This window comes from Antechinus flavipes, chromosome 2 (assembly GCF_016432865.1).
Source record: "Antechinus flavipes isolate AdamAnt ecotype Samford, QLD, Australia chromosome 2, AdamAnt_v2, whole genome shotgun sequence".
In the NCBI taxonomy this organism is placed as follows: domain Eukaryota; kingdom Metazoa; phylum Chordata; class Mammalia; order Dasyuromorphia; family Dasyuridae; genus Antechinus; species Antechinus flavipes.
In genome coordinates, this window is record NC_067399.1 from 395,143,531 (window position 1) to 395,151,242 (window position 7,712).

General features: G+C 37.5%; 1 pseudogene; it reads left to right on the forward strand.

Moving 5' to 3' along the window:
- Positions 1-2,862: 2,862 nt before the first annotated feature.
- Positions 2,863-3,734, forward strand: LOC127546734 (uncharacterized; annotated as a pseudogene).
- Positions 3,735-7,712: the final 3,978 nt, after the last annotated feature.

A 7,712-nucleotide genomic window follows, 5' to 3' on the forward strand; every position in this document is an offset into this window, starting at 1 on the left:
TTCTTAAACCATGGAAAACCACTAACACTTTAAACAATGTTTGCCAATCCACTAGTGAACAGAAAACCTGAAACAGATCATGCAGGAAACTGAAATGAGACCAGAGAGAAAAATATAACTCTATCATCAAATAGTATAGACTGTTTGAAAACTGTTTATGGTACAGTGATGTTGATTTCAGGGGAGCAATGCAATTAAGTGGCTGGGTTAAATGATGATCATGTGCATTTTGGCATAATAGACTGATGAGAAAGAACAGATTTTTAAAAAAGAAATGAAGTGATCTACTAAATAGGGTATTGCTATAGAATATTACTGGGAAAACAATAACTAGGTTATGAAATAGAAAGAAATAAAAAGAAAGAAAGAAAGAAAAAAGATAAGAAAAGAAAAAGAAAGAAGAGATAAAGGGAGAGAAAGATGGAAGTAAAGAAAGAAAGGAAAAAAGGAAGGAAGGAAAGAAAAAAGGAAGGGAGGAAGAGAAAGGACAAATAAAGAAAAATACAGAGAAACCTCTGGGACTTTTAGTCCAGGTTCTAGAGATAAAAAAGAATCTGCGATAAATGATTAGCTACAACTTCTTAGCTACTCACTTGAATGAGCATTCACTATGACAATTTTTTTTTTCAACTAGAAGACATCTTTGAAAACAGATATAGAAAAAAAAAAAAAAGACAAGCAGAAAAGCTCAAAGCTCACGATGGATGAATTCAAAATAACAACACCTTGTAAGTATCAGCTAAAGGGGGAGGAGAAACCAAAATCAATGATTTTTGCCCAGGGATGAAGTGGGCTGGACATTTAGCAAGGTTAGCTCTAAAATGCTTTTAAACTCTAATCCTAAAATATCCATGATCTATTTAAGAACAAATTAGGTATAAATATAGGAAGTTTTCTAAATAGAAGTATGGAGGATGGGGTAATCAAACTCTTTGATAAGTGAATTAAGAAAAAGATGGACCTACATAAATACATATATATGTATGTATATATGACTACACATAGCTGAACCAAATGAGGCTGATAAAATTCTTGGAGGAAAATGATAGAAATAGGGTAGTTCTTACAAATTAAGTGTAAAATTGTCTCAAGTCAAACTTGCATTAAAAGGTTATGAAAATATATGAAGCAAACTTTGATCCTATATCTGCCAGGGACTCTTTAAGATTTGAATGAAATAGACATTCATTAAAAGAAGAAAAGCTAAAGTAAAAGAATAATGGGATTAGTAAGAATCACAGAAAAGATTATGGCCCCCAGAATGAGACCACCTTGGAATATTTTCTGAAGGTCTAAGCTTGTTATTGTGATTATTATTATTGCTATGTATTACTTCAATAACCTTAAGCACCTTCATTTAAATTTCTTTCAAATTTACTTTGATTTGGAATAATTTATTTCTAGTGAAAGTTTTAATCTATTTAGAATAAATTATTTCTAATAAAAATCTCTTGGGTATGTCATGTTATCTATTTTGTTGGTCAAGTATGCTCCTGCACACTTACTTGAATTGAAGAACAAAATCTGATTATCACATTTTAAATAAAAATAATGATACCTGAGAAATCAGGAAAGGTTGGGTTTTCTTGATTGTTTTATGGATTTCTTAGACATAAAAAACTGCTAAAGAAAATATTAATTATACACATTAAATTTAAATGTATGTTTCTGGAGACATGATGGCTAAATATTTACAAACACAGTGTTGAGTGTGTATCTTCAAAATTATCTAAAGAAAAGTGAAAAGAAAAAAAATAAATAATAAAAGATCATCAGGATAGTTATAAATCTTGTGATTTTGGCTCCTGGTTTGGGGGGGAGGGAGATAAGAGATAGGGTAAGGAAAGCAAAGGGAAAAAAAAAGAAATTTACATGAAAACTTTATTATAAAACAGTGTTCTTCAATCATCATTCAGTTTTCTTTCCAGAGATAAATGGCATTTTTCATTATGAATCCTTTGAAATCAGTATGTTGATCAGACTAATTTAAGTCTTTCATGATTGACCATCTGTGTGCAGTATTCAGTTTGTATATAGTAAAGTGAGAAAAACTGTACCAAAGGACTATCAAATTGTGCATACCCTTTGATGCAGCAGTATCTCTACTGGACCCGTATCCCAAAGAGATTATGAAAAAGGGAAAAGGACTCACATACAAAAAATTTTTGTAGCAGCCCTGAATACACGCTCATCAGTTGAAGAATGGAATATGAATGTTGTGAAATATGATTGTTCTATAAGAAATAATCAGCAACATGATTTCAGAAAGGCCTGGAGAGATTTACATGAATTGATGCTAAGTGAAGTGAATAGAACCAAAAGAGCACTGTACATAGCAACAACAAGATTATGCAATGATCAATTCTGATGGAGGTGGCTCTTTTCAACAATGAGGTGATTCAGGCCAGTCCGAATGGTCTTGTGATGGAGAGAGCCATCTGATCCCAGATAAAAGACTGTGGGAAGTGAATGTAGATCACAACATAGTATTTTCACTTTTTGTTGTTGTTTGCTTGCACTTTGTTTTCTTTATCTTTTTTTTTTCCTTTTTGATCTGATTTTTCTTATATAGTATAAGTGTGGATATATGGATGGAAGCACTGCACATGTTTAACATATATTGGGTTACTAGGAGAGGGAAGGGGGAACAGAGTGCAAAAAAAAATGGAACACAAGGTTTTGCAAGGGTAAATGCTGAAAACTAACTATGAAGATGTTTTTAAAAATAAACCTCAATATGATAGAGGAAAAGAAGAAAGAAGAAGAAGAAGAAGAGAAGAAGAAGAAGAAGAAGAAGAAGAAGAAGAAGAAGAAGAGAGGAGGAGGAGGAGGAGGAGGAGGAGGAGGAGGAGGAGGAGAGGAGGAGGAGGAGGAGGAGGAGGAGGAGGAGGAGGAGGAGGAAGAGGAGGAGGAGGAGGAGGAGGAGGAGGAGGAGGAAGGAGGAGGAGGAGGAGGAAGAGGAGGAGGAGAAGGAGGAGAGGAGGAAGAGGAGGAGGAGGAGGAGGAGGAGGAGGAGGAGGAGGAAGAGGAGGAGGAGGAGGAGGAGGAGGAGAGGAGAAGGAGGAGGAGGAGAGGAGGAGGGGAGGAGGAGGAGAGGAGAAAGAGGAGGAGGAGGAGGAGGAGGAGGAGGAGGAGAGGAGAAAGAGGAGGAGGAGGAGGAGGAGGAGAGGAGGAGGAGAGGAGGAGGAGGAGGAGGAGGAGGAGGAGGAAGGAGGAGGAGGAGGAGGAGGAGGAGAGGAGAGGAGGAAGAGGAGGGGGAGGAGGAGGAGGAGGAGGGGGAGGAGGAGGAGGAGAGGAGGAGGAGGAGGAGGAGGAGAGGAGGAAGAGGAGGAGGGGGGGAGGAGAAGAGGAGGAGGAGGAGGAGGAGGAGGAGGAGGGGGAGGGGAGGAGAAAGAGGAGGAGGAGGAGGAGGAGGAGGAGGGAGGAGGAAGAGGAGGAGGAGGAGGAGGAGGAGGAGGAGGGAGGAGGAGGGGAGGAGGAAGAAGAGGAGGAGGAGGGAGGAGGAGGAGGGAGGAGGAGGAGAGGAGAAAGAGGAGGAGGAGAAGGAGGAGGAGGAGGGGGAGGGGAGGAGGGGAGGAGAAGGAGGAGGAGGAGGGGAGGAGGGGAGGAGGAGGAGGAGGAGAGGAAGGAGGAGGAGGAGAAAGAGGAGGAGGAAGAGGAGGAGGAGGAGGAGGAGGAGGAGGAGAAGGAGGAGGAGGAGGAGGAGGAGGGGAGGAGGAGGAGGAGAGGAGGAGGGGAGGAGGAGGAGGGGAGGAGGAGGAGGAGGAGGAGGAGGGGAGGAGGAGGAGGGAGGAGGAGGAGGAGGAGGAGGGGGAGGGAGGGAAGGGAAGAGAAAAAGGGAGAGAGAAAGAAAGAGAGAGAGAGAGAAAGAAAGAAAGAGAGAAAGATAGAAAAGAAAGAAAGAAAGAAAGAAAGAAAGAAGAAGAAGAAAGAAAGAAAGAAAGAAAGAAAGAAAGAAAAAGAAAGAAAGAAAGAAAGAAAGAAAAAGAAAGAAAGAAAGAAAGAAAGGAAGGAAGGAAGGAAGGAAGGAACAAAAGAGGAGCAGCCTGCTTTCAGAAAAGCCTAGAAAAACTTACATGAACTGATATTGAGTGAAGTAAACAAACTCATTGTACATTGTACATTGTAGCAACAAGATTATGTGATGATCAATTGGGATGGACTTGGTTCGCTCAAACGCAGTGATTCAAAACAATTGCAATGGACTTATAGGGTGGAAAATGCCATTGTATCCAGAGAGAGAACTATAGAGTCTGAATACAAGTATAATATTTTCATCTTTTTTGTTTGTTTGTTTTTCTCTTTTTTCCCTTTTAATCTGATTTTTCTTGCTTAACATGACCAATATGGAAACGTTTTTAAAGGTTTCACATATTTAACCTATATCAGATTACTTGATGACTTGGGGACGGGAGAGGTAAGGAAAGGAAGAAGAAAATTTGGGAACACAAAGTCTTATGAAAATGAGTTTTAAAAACTATTTTTATATGCATTTGGAAAAATAAAATACTATTGAAAAAAATTTCAAAAGAACACAGGCCAGTTATCACAAAATGTAAGATAAAGTGATATCTCCATATGAATATATGAAAACAAAAATGAACTATAGAAATATAGTTGGGCTGAAATAAAAGCATAAATAATTTTGAATAAAACTAGCAAAAAATTGGTCATTAATTCCTAGGAGCTGAAGTCATCAACTGTGGACAAGGAAAATAAGGAGCATCAAACTGTAATCTTTCCTCTTGCTGGAAACATGAAGAAAGTACATTTAATCAGAGAATATGCAGAGAGTATGTAAATGTTTCTAGGAGGCAGGCTATCCACTGGATAAAGGATTCTTCACTCTCTAAAGGCTTACATATAAGTATTTTCAGTAGCCATTAATTAGTTAAAAAAAAAAAAAAACTGTTATGATTTCACCTGGTGAGCCCAAGTGCTTGTAAGGGGAGCTTGCTATTAACATTGAAAGAAAGTTAGAATCTGATGCTCTAGGATTGTACCTGCTCAGAAGTTTAATCAAAAACAATAAAATAAGTAAGGAATGAGTAAGACCCCCAAAATAATTGGACCTTTCATTTCATAAGTAACTCTATTATGCAAAGGTAATAAATTCCTAGAAATTAAATAATGCTTTCAGCACAAGAACACCTGAATCAAGGTAGGACAAATATTTCCTTCATTTTTACAGATAATGAAGTGATTTTTCCAAAGTGTTTGCTAATCAGTGGCAGAACCAACACTGTAGACTCCCAAGTGCCACATTATATATGTCTTAATTCAATTGTCAGAAAAATGGGAAATTGGTAAAATCTATAACATTCATATCTATTTGGTACAATATTCTTAATGACTCAATATGGTCTTAAGTTGCTAAAGGCGAACACTTCATTTTTCATTTAAATGTTTTGTTGTGATTTTCCATAGGTTGTTACACCAGAGTGCCTGGGAAGAACATAGAGTTTTTAATCCCAGGAGTGGAGTGCAAATGTAGATACCACATTTTTCATTTCCCCCTTGGTGAGTTCATCCTCCAAGTGTGAAAGGCTGAAAGGCTGAACTGTGGAAAATGGCATTTTGGATGTGATATAATACTATTGGTTAAAATGTCCCATTATTAATGATTTGGATAAATAATCAAATTGAGAGAAACTCAAATTTATCCAAGTAACTACATCCACTAGAAGAATTGTTGTTGAATGTTGTGCTTCTATTTTGTGAGTCTTAGAGACAGTAAACCCCATATTTATTACATATGCCTTAGTGTCCTGTTAAAAGCTCAGCTCTAGCTGAAAGCTATATGAGCTCTGCCAAAAACATAATGAAGCATCTCGAATCATTATGCTTTGAAAGAGTTTAATCAGACATGCAGTGATCTGTATGAGCTCTGGAGGCATCATCAATGCAGAAATCCACTATGGACAACTATTGGATGAACATCAACATAAGAGTTTCAACTAAGCAAGATGGCTCAGCATTTACTTTTATGCTCCTGCTCTCCTCTAGTGTTGTCGTTTTTTCTTGTAACATGTTGAGACCTTCTACTTAGTCCAAACATGAGGTAGGTGACTCACTGACTGTATCACTTAGCATTCTGCCCCTATCCAGCTCTGTGTTTATGAATATCAATCATTATTGATGTGGAACTCATGGCCCCACTTAATGGCTGTATTTTTTTCCTTCTCTTCACATGTTCATCCATTTGCCAAAAGGTCAAGATTAAACAAATTTATTCAGATACATAAAGGCATGGTAAAAATCAAGGCAATGTATCAACATCTTCCCCTCCTATCATCCATGCTCCAAGCAAGTTATCTTTACTTACTTTAAATTCCAGGGAGAAAAGGTTATAAACCAAAATCTCTCTGCCTTTTCCTTGCTTCTTCTGTAGTAAAAACCAGGCAAAGTTGTTCTGAGTTTCAGTCATGTTCAATTCATGTTCAAACCTCATTTAGGGTTTTCTTGTCACTGATACAACAGTGATTTGCCATTTCCTTCTCTAGCTTGTTGAACAGATGAAAAGTGAAACAAACAACATTAAATGACTTGCCCAGGGTCACACAGCTAGTGAGGGTCCAAAATCATATCTGAACTTAGGAAGATGTCCTGAAACTATATCTCTTCTCCTTATACACATGTGAGTTCCCCAACACAGTAGAAAAGGTATAATCTCTCAGTTACTTGGACCAATTAACTCCATCATTATTGGTTATCTATGCTGATATTGAACAATACCATAGAATATTTTGTTGATTTTCATGGTTATGGTTCCACATGGAAATAGGATGACAGGGTTACAAGCTTCAAGATCTCAGAACTTTGTTCTAGTATTGTTCGTATACTAACATTTTATTAGCTACAATATACTAACTATTCACATCCCAGAATTTAAAAAGAGGTGCTAGTTAAATACCATAGGGTCTAATATTTACAAGATGCCACTTGATTGGAACAAAACTAACAGCAACTAGGACAGATGTTTCAGTGTGCTACCCAAGGATGCCATTTTCATTGCCTAGTTTTATTCTCATTATCTATACAGTTTTAAATTCAATGTATCCAAAGACAAACTCATTATCTTTCATCTTGAGCTTTCCCTCTACTTATTAGCCATTTCTATAATTGTCAAAAGGAACATCATCTTCCCAGTTCCTAAGGCTCTCAATTTTGAACAATCATCAATCAGCCTTTCATAATCTTTTATCACTAATACCCCCAAATTCAAATTGTAATCAAGATCTGAAGATTTCACCTTTGCAACTTCTCTTAAATATGCCCCCTTCTCTCCTTTCTCATACTGTTAGCACTCCCAAACAGATCCTCATCATCTTATACTTAGACTATTACAATAGCTTGCTACTGGGCCTATGTGCCTCAAATCTCTTGCTACTCCAATCCATCCTCTACTCAATCATTTAAGTGATTTTCCTAAAGCCAGAACTGGTTTTGTCACCTTTCATCTCCCACCCCCGGCACCAAATAAACTTTCATAGCTCCTTATCACCTCTAATTATCAAATAGAAAACTCTCTGTTTGGTATTAAAAGGTTTTTTCCCTAACCTAGCCATCTCATGCCTCTCTAGTCTTCTTATACCTTAACCCTGAACATGTCTAAGCAACCTGATTTTAGATGGAGAAAATGAGACCAAAGGAAGCTAAGGAGTTTGCTCAAGGTCATATTGGTATTAAATTTTAGAAGTGGAATTTCAAAT